Here is a 14706-nt window from a genome sequence, read left to right as displayed (position 1 = left end):
CCCCCCCCACACACACACACACACACGCACACACACACACACACACTGTGTTTCTCTACAACGCAGCACATAGATCCATGTACTCTTCACTAAGGTTTACATTTATCAAATAGCATGTGGACATACCCTTGAGAGCACCTCACCATATTAGTGTTGATGCAGCAAGGGGAATTGTCATCTTAGTCATGGAATGGAGACTGGTTAACTGGGGAAATGACAGTACACTGACACAACCAAATAATTACTTTGTTAATTTCTATAGGTTCATAAAGGGCTTTGCGTAAAACAAATCAATAATTTGTTATATATTTGTAAGGACAGCCACTACTAACTGAGCTTCTCTAATCTGATTTATTTTTTCTACAATTTTGGCCTGCTGCTCTTCCCCCTTTGTCTCAAACTTCTGCAGGAATTAATGGTGTACTATGAGCACCCATTTAACATCTGAACAGTGAAAACTACAGTCAAACTTTTTTTTAAATGAACCATTTTATAATGTTTGAGTTCATGTGTAATCATTCATTGCTGGGTCACATTGATCTTCAATTTCAACCTGTAATTTCTTTCCATATCTCATTAAAATAAAAGTCTTTCCATTGGCTCATTGGCATTTATCTGCTTTCCTCTGACTCAGCTGAATTTCCATTTATTAATGTATCTTACCCTTTTGTCTGCCCACATTAGAATAATGAAATCTTGTTTCACAATTTTACTCCTGTAAGCCCCCTGTCCTATTGGTTCCTGGTCACATTTGTATGACTGTGCCACAGCTTTGTTTTGGACCATAGACTTAGTCACTTAACAGCAAAAAAAATGGTAATGTCACTACGCTTATAACAACATGTCATTATTCCAGTGTCAAATGACATGATTGGGGGAACAGCTTTTTTCCAGTCAGTTCTCCACAGAGAAGATGTGGAACATTGTGAATGCTTGTGGCTAGTAAGAAGAATACTTTTGTAGTATGAAATGAAAATAAAAACCTAGATGTTTTTTTATCTCTCCAACCCTGCCTCCTCTAACGGCTCCCCACACGCCTGATCTTGACATGGTGCATAGCATCAATTTCCATCCCCAGTTTGTCATTTCAGAACCTATCAATATGATAATCAAATTGCTCCTCTTCCTGTTTGTGTCATCCCAAAGTTGGGCGCCTCTTTGGTTACTCACCCTCTCATTGATTATCCAACTTGCCGCTTTTAACTGCATCTGACATATTGAATGCCTTGAATGTTGCTAGTTTAGCCCCAGTGGCAATTTTATGTGTTGACAGGCAGAGACAATCCCCAAGCAGACCCCTGGTATCCAGTGTTATAGTCAGCCTTCCCCAGAGTATCCCAATCAATAAAGCAATAGGAGACGACTTTTCTTTAGACCGGTAGCCAATCAGGGAAGAAAGAACTGGGGGGTTAAAGACCCAGGGGGCTGTTTCTCCCCTACTGGAAGCCATCACTGGAAGAGCTCGAGCCTTATGGCAAAATTGGATAGCTTACCACCAGTGTTTCCTTTAGGATTTTTTTTTTTTAGCAGTGGGGGCAGGTCGATCTGAAAAACATCACCCTGGCTACACTTTCCTTTCTTTTCTTTTTTATTCAACAAGCAATTTGTTATATTTTGGCAGAATACTGAAAGCAGCACAAAGACAGAGCTGAGTACAATTTAATATCTATTTACTGAAAGTAGTGTTGCGATATCCAAAAATGTAGGCATATAGAATATTTTCCTCATATCATGCAGCACTAATTATTGCCCTGAGATTGTGTCTGATGCGGAATAGTGTCGCAATAATTGTATCTGCATCATCGTTAAGTGTAATTTGTTTAATATGTATAGAGTTACTCTTTGTAAATTACAGGTTTAATGTAATGTAGTGATTATTTTCAAACAATGGTTTCATTTCCCATAGAGCTCAACAGTCCCACCCACAGTGGGATTTGGAAGTAAAAATACAATGCAATTTCTCTATTGACAATTGGAGTATATGCCATGAAATTATAACCGTTGATGGTAGACTTAAGACCAGCTACGACATGACTAAACGATTGGATATGCTCATATACTGTAGATGCCTACTCAAAATGATATGTTTTGTGCTCATGAGTCATGTCGAAGCTGGTTAGTCTGAGGCATGGTCTTAAACTCTTTATGTACAGATTTTTCCAGACATCAGTGGGAGAAATGTTTGGAAAATTTACTTCCGGAACCCGAGGTCTCTCTAAGGAGGGGCGGGACTGTTTACCTCTATAGTTGTGCCACCAATCCAGCTGTCAGTCAGACTATCAACCCTTGACATTCCCTTTTCTCTCCACAGCCCAGCCACAGGTTCACCGGAACCATTACAGAAATCATGATCGGACATAAACAAGATATTTCCCCTGCCTGTGGAATAATTGTGTATTGACTGTAATTAATGGAATCGCTTCATAGTAGATTATAAAAAAGAGTGTGCCGCAGCATTTTCCCTCCAACTCGATCTGCGTCAGAACAGGGCCGAGGTTTGCAATGTAGAGAGAAATTAGAACATATACAGCGTTTATAATGTAAAAAGTGCCAAAAGTTTACAAGTTACAATAAAAAAAAAAAAAGATGCATGATGTTAATAAAATTAGCAAATTGGTTAAAACACAGAATGTACACGTTAAATTATCCCCACACAGATCCATTTAATTCCAGAATTTTATTCTTTTAAAGTTGGAAAAGTCAAACCGATCTTTTCAAAGGTAGGGGAAACTATTGGTTACAATTTTGTTTTATAATGGTAATTTATTTTTATTTTACCAAAGTCTATAACAAAAAGGTACAAAGGAATTCATTTTTATGTTTTACAGACGTTTTTTCTAAAACTGTTGTAAGGGATTTTTCTAAACACGACTCCTTTTTTCTTTTAAATGCAAGTGTACATTCATTATTCAAAGGCAAATAGTAAAAGACAAACTGGGGTAAACCTTATAAACACGTTAAGGATATTAAAATTGTATGATCCTCATGACATCTGTCGTTACCGTGGTAACAGCAGCAGTTCTTGAGCAGCTAGTTTGTCAGAAGTGAAGGAGCAGGATGCGCAGTTTGCATTAGCAGTAACTTAGCTATACCTAACAAAACCATAGAGTTGTCAGCTAATATATTGACATATTAATCCAACTGTGATTTGTAACAGTTTATGAAGGCACAAAGAAATTATGTGATCTGCCAATACTGGCGTCAGATCAGTAAACATTATTTGATGTGTTGTTCCCGGAGGGCTTATTCGAACCAGTTGGTGATGGGGGGGATTGACGGAGTGCTTACGTATGTAAGACAGGACAGGTGTTTAGGGAAAGGAAAAGAGTTAAGACACCACCACTTGTCTGCCATTTAGAAACTGCTACCAGCTTAGCCTTGTACAGAGGACCATCGGAGGATGACACGCTGTCTTATTCCCTCTGTTCCTCTTGTTTTGCTTGCAAACCTAAAGTACACATTCTTTTCTTTTCTCTTGTTCACGCTCCACAGGGAGTTCAGTAACATATCTAGACTCCTGGGTTACCTGTCTAGTGCTAACAGAGGACAAATGTTTTCCAAGACAGGAAAAATCTCTCCATATCTAGTCACTGCATGGTTAACTTCACCTTTAACGGAATTCATTGCCGTGCAGTGTGTGGCTGACCCTTACCACGGGAGTTTGGAAAATGCAGAGAGAAAACACGTTTAAAGCACTCTACTGCAAATGTCTCTTGAGTCATCGGTTGAATGGCACTATAGCCTTATATCAAGCTACCCCTGCGCCACTCTTCCTCATCCCCCTCACAACCACCGTTCTTCCACTCTTGAAACCCCCTTTGCGGGATATCATCTGTGTTTTTCAAACGCCTCTTTCAGCGATCTAAATTGCTGGCTACATCAGTCGCTATCATGCGTACCCTGGAGAGAGACAGAAAGAGCAAGAAAGATAGAGATAGCACAAGCTGAGAACAACCTTGTTGTGTGTCGGGAGAGTGTGTGTGTATGTTTGACAAGCTCGCTTACGAATCAAAGAGTGGGTCTGTGCAGTATTTTTTTTTTTTTACATGCATACATCTAGGTAATAGTATGCATCATACATGTGGGCTGCCTGAGTGTGTGTTTGCCTTGTGTTAAAAGACATAAGGCTGCTTGATTGAGTTTTTTTTGTCTCTGCGTATGTATTTTCCACCTCTGTTGGGAGATCAAAATGTATCGGTGCAAAAAAAACGAAAGCAAGTTGTTTTCAGAAAACTAACGGTCCAGCATTTGACTGCGGAAACACAAAAAGGAGACAGAGAAGAGGAAGGGGAAAAAAAGGTTATGGGTGCACAAGGAGGAGGAGGATCCTGTTTGCATGCGGAGTAGGCAGGCGGCACATGCTGGCTTGTATTCTTGATGTCATTTGTATGCAACAGTAATTTAATGTACAGTGAGATAATTAGGATGCCCAGCAGATCCACCTTCTCACACACTAGGAGTCAGATATGATGTAGGCGTGTGTCTAATTTGCACTTTCCTAATCAGTTGTGTGATTACACAGTAAATTAAAAACAGACAGCTTCGTCTTTTGTGTATCTGATATCCGTCTCCTTCTTTCACGCACTTTGAGATTTGAGTCTTTTTTTTCTTAAAACTGCCTCAGTGCTGCTAGGAATTTGCTTTATACTGCTTCATATCCCTTTGTGATACGGTTGACTTTTCAAACATATGTTTATGCCATTTACCTAATGTAACAATGTGCGACTAATGTTCAGTTTGATGATCTTGCCTGTGAAAAGATGGATGGGGGATTACATAGGCTACACCATAAGTAATCTGTTCCAGAAGAAAATCGACTCCCTCGATGGATCATGTCTTTAAGCAAATCATTTCAAACCTCCACGAGTCTTCAATAGAGCTGAAATGGGCCCACCCACTTAATCCTTGGTATGAGAATTAAATTGTTTATACAGGGCCAAATAAATTATTCATCACATACATCAATTAATTTAATGATCTTCTTTTACTAAAAAAAAAAAAGGCTTCATGTTCATGTCTGACAGTAAAACCGTGTGGATTCCAAGCTAAGGTTGCTAGCATCCTGATGTTACTTCACCGCGGCCTGGCTGCCAACTTAAACATTTCTATGGCAACAACAGCATCTCCTGGTGAGACCTCACTAAAGCTTGTGGGTATTGTAGTGTTTCACAAGCAAACTCATAAATAAAACACAACAAATTGGAATCACAGTGACTAATGGCTTCTACAGGAGCAAACAGTGTGTAGTTGTTTCACAAGCTGATAGCTCGAGTCTGCTGTTGCTAATGGTCCTGTATCATTAAGTTTTAATATGTTTTTATTCATGTATGGCATGGCTCAGGGTTTCGAAAGTTTCTTCTGAAGCAGGTGATGGATTTGGAAGGGTATTCATGGAATTAATTTTATAACTGATGCTTATATATTTGTGATAGCTGAAATCTCTTGACAGTTTCCTCCAAAAAACAGAAAATTTGTTCAGCATTTATACTTAAGTGACTGTAAGTAGAAAGACAGAGAAATGATTAAGTGTAGGGATCACTCGCTCTCTTCCAACCTGCCACTTATGCTTTGGCGAATGTGGTCGGACTTATTAGTGAGTCATATAAATTATAATTTTTTTTTTTTTACAATCTCTCCTCTCCACCTTCTATGTTTGTTCTTTGCTTAGACTGTGTTACAAAGTGGCTAGTTTCATTATGCCAATGAACTATCCACGCTGAATGACAGCCCTTGATGTTTGATGTCTGATGATGATGTTGAGGTGTATTTGACAATTGTGACACTCCTGTCTGTTAGAAATGTGTAATTTTGGTCCAGAGACACTTGCGCTGGTGAAACAAAAAAGCAAGCATTAATTAAGCTGTAGTCAATCACAATGCTGGACGCTGATTGGTTGACGCCATCAGATTTTCTAATTAAATTGAGTTTCACATGCTAAGGTGCAAGAACACATTTCTACACAGTACTGTCTACATCTATTAATATGCAAAATACTAACAGCATCTAGAGTATAGGGATGTCGAGAATCCCGAGAATCGGATTGGAGCTGTATGGGCCTTTTTTATATGATTGTGGGGGCATTCACTCCAATTACATTACTCCTATCATTTATAGCTTTTAGTGACCGCCGCCTTTAATCACACATGCCCTACCTCACAGACGCACCACCAGGCTGCCTGGATCCCGGCACGTTCAAACTGGCCCGCGGCATCTCACCAGTGTCTGTTCAGAGTGTCTTGCAACTCGCCAGCCTTTGGCAACGTGTTTAAAAAAAATAAGTCATAGTCATCCGTTCTACAGAAGCGGATTACTCTAATTCTCCACACCTGTTCCGTGATTTCACCAGGATTGCACCAGGAAACCAGGTATTATTCCCTGGAGCCGACATCTCCGTTAAACATGAGAAGATTGACTTTTATGTGCAAGTCACTAATGGCGTTTTTTTCATTACATGGTACCTTGCCTCAACTCTACTCGCCTTTTTTGGTTTTCCATTATGAAAAAAGTCCCTGGTACCTGCTAACTAGTGATGGGTGATATAGAGAAAATCAGATATAATAATCTTGACCAAATACCTCAATGTCAAAATTGCGACAATATTGTATGGCTGACTATTGGGGCTTTAAGAAGATGTTATTTAAACAATGTCTGAAACAATATCTAGTCTCATATTGTGATATCGATAAAACATCGATATATTGCCCAGCCCTGCTGTGGCAACAGCCACATGCCGAGGATAAAAAATGTAATGTAATGTCGCGTTAGGTCACAGCAATCTACTGTGGCGTCGCTATGACGACCAGCCACGATTGAGGCGCATGAGGCGGTACTAAATGTGCAATGGGAAAAGGATGGGGCACCGCGGCCGGGTCGAGTAGAGGTGAGTCGAGCTGGTACCAAGTAATGGAACAAAGCCATAAGTTCAGTTTTCCTTTACCAGTGGTAACCTTGAAATTAATTTTGCACATACCGTTATAATGGTGCATTGCAGCGGAAAGTACTATGGCAGAGGTAAACTGCGATTGAATTGAGAACGAGCCCCCTGTTAACTGCGTACCCTTTTCACTCATGGTTGTAACTTTATAACACAACAATTAACAGCCCAGAACTAACTCTCTTTAACAGGGTAAAACCACACGACACACAACAATTTGAGACACTAATAATTGTGCATTTACAAAAAGAAAAAGCTCAACGGTACTTCCCTTCTAGACTATGTTGAATGCTTTTATCCAATTTCCTTTTGATAATTAGTCACAGTACCTTTTAAGATGTAACAAGGATGGAACTCCTGATGAGATCACTGATGAGAAAGACCTTCCCAAACCAAACGTTTTACCTGTACTTCCATTTAACGTGCAAGCTTTTTTCTTCAAGGTCCAAAAAAATAAGAAATTTGACTGCATTGTATTGCTGTTTTGTCATCAGCTTCACACATTTATTTATAGAGGCATTGTGTAAGCTAACCCAGTTCCAGAAACTCTGCTTACAAATCCGTCTGAGGCCATTCGCCACTCTCCTCTTTCTTTCTTTGTACAACACACAGCATGCCTACACTCCTGTCGTAGGCTACCCTCGTCTCTCGCATTACCCCTTCACACACGCACACTGCAAACACGCACACACGGGCCATTATCCCCATACAGGAAAACAGCTGACTCACTGCCGCTTCATTACTCAAGTGAGTTATTCGTGTGTTTACACACACACTGATTGATATTAACCCTCTTTGTTTAAATCTCCTACACCAATAGACAGCACACCAGGCAGGAACTGGTCTACTTGCAAGATTATGTTGGGGGGGAGGTGGGCAGGTGGGGCGAACTGACCAAAAAGCTCACAGTGCCCTCTACTGATGACTAATAGTAAACTCATCTACAAGCATCTGCACCCTGATCTTTTGTCACCATTTTGAGTATGTATTTCACCGTTGCATTTGAAAGCTTGAATGTCACAACATAGTTAAAACATGTGGTACACCTTTGATGAATACAAGCCTGCTTGAAATGTATGAGTTTTTATTTTTTTCTTCAAAAATGTAAAATTAAAAGACCCAAGTTACTGTTTTTACCATCTTTGTTGCTGCAATGGACATTCCAGAGAACACCTGTCAATCACCACTCGGTTGGTGGTAATGTGATCTCAGATTTCTTTGTTGTTTTTGATAAAGTTTGAATTTTGTGTTAAAATTGACATTTGGTTATGTTAATAAATATTGTGGATTATTTATTTTCTAAACAAGATTAATTAAATAACAATTTTGGTTTGAGTTGTGCGTAATAGCAGTTTGCAAAAACAGTTTACCATCTTTTTCTCTTGGTGCACAAGTAGGTTGGCCAAAATATATTGTGAACCTATATTGATATGCAGGACGGATCAGAATGAGATCAGACGTCAGTTGCAGCAAAGCTGCAGTTTTCTGGTTAGCTGTTGCTTTAAATTTAACCCACATACATCACACCAAACTAACTCCTCTCAAATAGCGAATAATTTAAAATAATGACACTTCATATCCATTTTGAATGAAATATTTCTTCAATATGTTTACTGCTGAATCTTTTCATCAGTACATTGTTTTATTCTAGAAAGAGAGGCCTTACTTCTGCTTTCATTCTGGCAGTAATTTTAAAAGCATGTGCTACATTTTTCAGATGTTGTGTAACTCATTGAGATTGAAGGCTTTTTATTTATCTCACTCTAGCTGTTATCGCATTTCACATTATATTAGCTTAGTAATATTAAACAGGCCAAACACCTAGTAATCAAATCCCTCTCTCCTAGAAGAGCTGCACATGATGAAAAGGTATGGTGTCATTTTTAATCAGCTAAAGGGAAAATAGGTGCCTGGGGAGTCCCTCCCCATTGATGTCCACTTCACCAGTACTGTAGCAGCAGGACATTTGAATGACATCTTGACTCCCTCTATTAAATGGGGTCACTGGCAGGCAGAGGTGGAGCCAAGGGGCTATACATTGTGATTCTGACTGCCCTTTGTAGGCAGGGAGACCAGCCACAGCCAATGAGAAGGTCATGAGGTACAGGTTCAGATGACGATCGATATGGCGTATTTCAATCTCAGTCAGTAAATAATTTGTTTTGTGTATAAAAAGCAACCTTAGAGACCCTGTTAGAGGCATGTGGTCAAAAGAAATGTTATACTAAAGATATCAAGCAGCACCAATGATATGAAATAGTGCACTCTAAACTGTCTCCTAAAGGGGCGGAGCCTCGTTTAAAACTGTAGTGAACGTTGTGTGGATGGATGAAAAGTTATATTTAAATTTATCAATATGTTCTTTTACTAACGTTAGATAGTTACACAGCTAAAAGACATATTTAGCATCACGGAGATCAGTTTTGTTAGAGCGTTCAGGAATATTAGCGGACGTTGGCTTCTCTGTGTTGCCATTTTGTGCAAGAATTTGATCCTGAGACAGAAACAGGTCTCAAACTGAGTTAATTTTCTCCTCGTCTAAAAAAATGTCATTTTAGTGTCAGAATGTTGTGTGGAGATATGTGGCTTGTGAAAAATGGGTCCAATACTTTGGTGACTATGGGGCGAAAGAATTGCTCATAATCACAGTGGGAAATTAGCAAAGTGGTGGGTGATTTTGTCATGTATACCAGCCACAGTGGCAGGTAGAGTGGCTTTCAGCGCTACTCCGTGACACACGCAGCTGAGCTGAGGTGCAGACAGAAGGAAAATTATCAATTAAAAAAATGATCCCTGTTCTTAAGAGGCCCGCTGCGGAGTCAGCAGTAGTATGTACCATGTTGAGGGCGAAGTAAAGAAAAAAGAGACGGTAAGATAATCAATCGCTATAAAATAGAACTATCTATATTACTCCTAGTGTGGGAAATTTACACACATCTAAAGTGCAAAGTTATGGAATTTCCTTCTTTTTACATCCAATATCCTACTACATTTTTTTTATATATATTTAACAAACTAAACTTCTGTTTGAAGACAGGTAATGCATTTGGACAAAAGGCCGTCTATAAGCAGTGATTGTTGAGAGTGCATTTGGAGAATAGCACGGACAAGCACTTCACACCACAAGCGGACACGCGCGCCACCCGGCGGAAAGGTGAACGAAAGAAAAAAGAGAATCTCTGTCCGAGGGATAACTAACCAGTGGAAGTCGCGTGTGTGCATCCTGTGCAGACCACTGTACGTTGTATAACTTATGTTGTCAGTTCAGTGTTAGCTGGTGATTTTGTTGTTTGTGTTATTCACCTGCTGGACCTGCATTAAACTGGCAGACGGTATGGCAGACTGACCCTGAATTTCCACCAACAGCAAAACGGCTGCGGATTGGTTGTGCTGCGTGTCGGCTCCATGCTCCGCCGTCCTTCAATACCCACCAGGTCCACATTTGTTGCAGGACGCCATAACTGACAGCTTCATGTATGATTGCGCGATATAACAGGATGTACTTTCTATAAACAGAACCGCAAAACCTCCGACCTGTTGACCTCAGGCTTCTCTCCGCCCATTGTGACATAAGGGCTGCGGATCGCCGGAGCTGGGACAGAGTCGGGACCCAGCCGTTCCATTGTCTGTGAAAATACACACATCGACTTTAATGGAAACCTATTGACCGTTGCGGAGCGGAACCGCGGTTGGTCCACAGTTGGTGGTAATCAGGGTGACGATCATGAATGATCACATGAACGTTGGCCAAATCTGGTCACCAGCCGGTCAATCAGTGCATCTCTATTTATATGTTGTCAGATTATTTCAGTTTTTACCCTAAATGTACAATGTTTTGAAATCATTGGGAAAAAACAGTGCACGGACATATTTGTTTCCGTTTTTAATGTGGATAGCATGGAGACTGTAGATAAAAGATGTTAACAATTGTGAACAAATGGATAGTTAAGCTTTCTTGAAGTGGTGTTGCATGAGGCACTTGTTGATAGTCAGTCTATTAGTAGATAAGTTAGCATGCCGTCAGCTTGGAGAAGCAGCTGATGAAGCCAGCTAGTTCTTAAGTGGGCAACCAAGTTTGGAAAGTGTATTTTCAACATTGCTGTGAGTTCACAAATGATAAGTAGTAGTCTTTAGGTAAAAGAGGGATAACAAAACATATCAACATAAATACCTTAAGCAAGACACCAACCCCAACAAACACTGCTCTGGATAAGAGCAACAAATTCAAGACCAACAAATTCAAATGCATAGAAAAAACGTGATTAATAAACATAGAGGGGTTCTTTCTATCGATTAAAAACACCCACATGTCGATTGGGAAAGAGGCAATCATGCTTTACTGTTTAAGCATATTCATCAACAAATGTCTACACAAGTGGGTATATGTCTGAGTGCCTCTCACCTGATGTGATTTTAGCGTGAAGGGTGCTTTGGTCAAATACTGCTCATTTCAAACGCTCTGCTCATTCAGAGCCTCTTTTGACTGAAGCCTTGCCTTTCTAAACAGGTGGCGACATCGAGAGCCAAACCAAGCATGTAACCCTCCACTGGGCCTCCCGCCATGTCGTAGCCTAGTCTTTAGAGAAGTAGGCTCACAACCACTTTAACAATAAAATAGGATTTTGTGTGTGTTTTGAGGTTCAAACTACAGTAGATCTCTTTAGTCAGACCTCATCCAAATGACCCTGCAGATTATCCAGAGTGTTACATTCTTTCTGATGCATACATTGCCCAAATCTTTATTTAAAAAGATTCCCAGTAATAGATTAATATACAATGTCAGGACAACAGTATTGTTTAAGGCTTTTTGTGAGCCTTTTGTGTGACAATTAGATTAGCCTCAGAGCACACATGCGGTGCGTCCATTAAATCTAAACTTGAGTAGTCCATCTTCCTGTCTACAAACTAATGGGGAATTAGGAAAAAACCCAAAACAAGCTGGCTAGTGTTGGTGTATCTTGAGTCCTACATCTAAGCTTAACCCTATCTCCTTCGCTCCAAATGCACAGTATGGTCTATATCTAACGTTGGCAATAAAATCGAGGCTCATTAAGTATGTCTTTAGACTGTAGGTCAGTGTGGAGAGCAATATCAGATGGAATCAGAGAATAAATGCTTAGAGGGAATAGTGGGGGAAAGTTTGTCAGTGCAGTTCAATTTGCATGCTTTTATGTGTGTTTTCAATTTGTAGATGAAAACGCCTGAATGAAAACTTAGAAGCAAATTGGAGAAAAAGTTTTTATGTGGTGCTGCGGTGGAAAAGTTGGTGTATCAATAACAGGAAAGAGCGACAAAGGAAATGGAAACAGACTTGACTTGATTCTTTGAATTGAAGTAATTTTATTTAAGTTTTTTATTTCTTTACACACTTTTGATATTTCTTAACACAAACTGAGTCTTTTTGCTCATTTTAAAAACAACTTATCAGCTTGAGAGATAATAAATGGCTGAAAGGTCTACTTTGAAAGGGAAATTAAAGTGAAATGGTTAAATTCTGAGTTGAAGATAAGATTTGTTTCCTTTTTGTGTAGTTTTTTTTTTTTCTGAATATTTGAACACAACAATTGTATAGTGTGTGTGGTTGTGTTTGATTACATTCATCTGTGCCTCTTCAGGGGCCTGTTGCACGAAAGTAGAATAAAGATATCCAGGATTAGTGAAAAAGCGCAGCTTGACTTAGTGTGATCCGCTCATTGCAGCTTAATCGGTTGCAGGTTTGACGAGCCAGGATGAACAGGTGAAGCTATGTCAAGCCAGGGCTAGATAGCTGGGATAAGTGCACGTTCACTTCTTTCTTAAATAGATCACGGAATCGATCACAGATTTACTGTATGCAGAAAGTAGAAATACGGCTGTTATCAATTGGAAAGAAAAAGCCCAACAGACTATAGATGACCGACGATGTAAAATATCTACTTAGCCTACTAGTCACTCCACATTTTTTTACAAAGTTGTTGTCTAATTCTAAATGTCTTTGTACAAATAATGTTCATACAAAACAATCAGAAAGGGACAAAAACTAGAAAAAGAAGTAAGTGACTTCAATACACGCTGTGAGCATATATGTAAAATAATGTATATTCTATAAGTGATCCAAAATAAAAAGGTTAAGAAGCATTGTGGTGTTCCTGGTGTGGTGAATGTAAACTACACTATTTACGTATATAGGCCACGTTATTGGTCCAGTGATGTTAAACTTATTGAGGAGGTTATGAAACCATAGTAAACTATAATTAAAAACATTAGGCCTACATATTAAGGAGTAACACAAACTATCCTTTATTAGAGAAGGGTAAGCACCAAAAAAATGAAATTATGAATGAATTGGTCTCTGACCAGTCTGCCAATAATATAATTTGAGAATATAACTGCATTGTCCCTCTTAATCTCCAGAGCGTCCTGTATAAACCTAAAGCTGCATAGACCACGGAAGCTGCGCTGCTCATCTCTACTTTTACAGAGAGAGTGGACACTGACGTGATGCACAGGTCTGCCGCGCTGCAGCGGCCACAGGGCAGCGCCCGCACGCCAGGCAGCGGCCACCGGGCAGCGCCCGCATGCCAGGCAGCGGCCACCGGGCAGCGCCCGCACGCCAGGCAGCCTCGAAACACTAACGTCCCACCGGGATAGCCCAGACTCTCCTGATTGCCAATCCGCATCTGGGTGCCAGCGCAACCATTTCTAACCATCTAAACAACTGCAATAGTAAGGGTTTAAATCAAACTCATATCAACAATAGCAACAAGTAATGCTTTTTAATAAAAATAAAGCAGAACACATTCAGAAGACAACGGAATAACTGTTAAACATGTTTATTTTGGATCAGAGCGGCAGCTGATTTAACACATGAGATTCCAGGATTAATCTTAGCCTGGCTGTTAGCCTGCTCTGGACCAGGCTAGCTGAAAAGAATACATCTCCATGGTTACTTGGCTGGGTTTAATTCAACCTGGTTGAGTCAAAGCTAAATTCATCCAGGATAACTTGAATAGCCCGGCTTAATCCCTTATCCTGGTTTTGTGCAACAGGCCCCCGGTAAGGTGGGACATTTAAAGGATTATAGCAGTAAAGACTACCTCAGCAGTGAACAAGATCACACAAAGGCAGGCACTGCATCGGCCTTTTGTGGAGAGTAAATTACTTCAAATAAGGTCATGGGTTGACATTTATCCAGAAAAAAACATTGCTTTCAAAAGAGCAAACTGGAAGTTGGCCAAGGCCACAACCCCCAGCCTCCACATTTCCCCCCAACAATCTTAAACCGAGATACGACAAAGCAGATGACTTCACAGTTGTCAAGAAATATTGAAGCAATTGCATTTTATTTGTAAAATGAAATTCTGCCTCTTTTATTTGAACTCAACTGTAGACTTTATTGAGGGTGTGACTGTAATGCTACGAGTATTATGCTTGTGGTATGACAGAATTACTATTTAATGTTTATAGATGTTTCTCTTTTCTGACAGTCCAATATTCTACTCCAGCATTCTACTGGTGGTGTTGTATCATATTTTCTTTGCTGTCTTTCAGCATCCACTCATGTAGATAACTCATCCCTTAAATTATGATTTAATTCTTTGAAAATAAATTTCCAATAAAGTTGGGTCAGATGTACTAATCTTTATTGTTTTAGCACAGTAGGTATAACAGTAGCTGTCACATAAGATGTCACACTGTTTCTGAACTGAGAACGGTCTCCCTGTAATCACTGACACATTTACAGCATATAACATGTTTTACATTCTCTGAAGTTACATTTACAATGTATTGGA

At 39.8% G+C, this 14706-nt stretch overlaps 1 long non-coding RNA gene across 1 annotated transcript in view; it reads left to right on the top strand.

Moving 5' to 3' along the window:
• LOC117950702 overlaps positions 1–9923 on the top strand; it is a 15126-nt gene extending 5203 nt beyond the window's left edge. Inside the window, exons 2-3 of the long non-coding RNA XR_004657972.1 lie at positions 9438–9443; positions 9809–9923. This is a non-coding gene — a long non-coding RNA (uncharacterized LOC117950702). The remainder of the gene's footprint in view (positions 1–9437; positions 9444–9808) is intronic.
• Positions 9924–14706: the final 4783 nt, after the last annotated feature.

This window comes from Etheostoma cragini, chromosome 9 (assembly GCF_013103735.1).
Source record: "Etheostoma cragini isolate CJK2018 chromosome 9, CSU_Ecrag_1.0, whole genome shotgun sequence".
Taxonomy (NCBI): Eukaryota; Metazoa; Chordata; class Actinopteri; order Perciformes; family Percidae; genus Etheostoma; species Etheostoma cragini.
The sequence above is the reverse complement of the archived record's forward strand: the minus strand, read 5'-3'. Positions and strand labels throughout refer to the sequence as shown.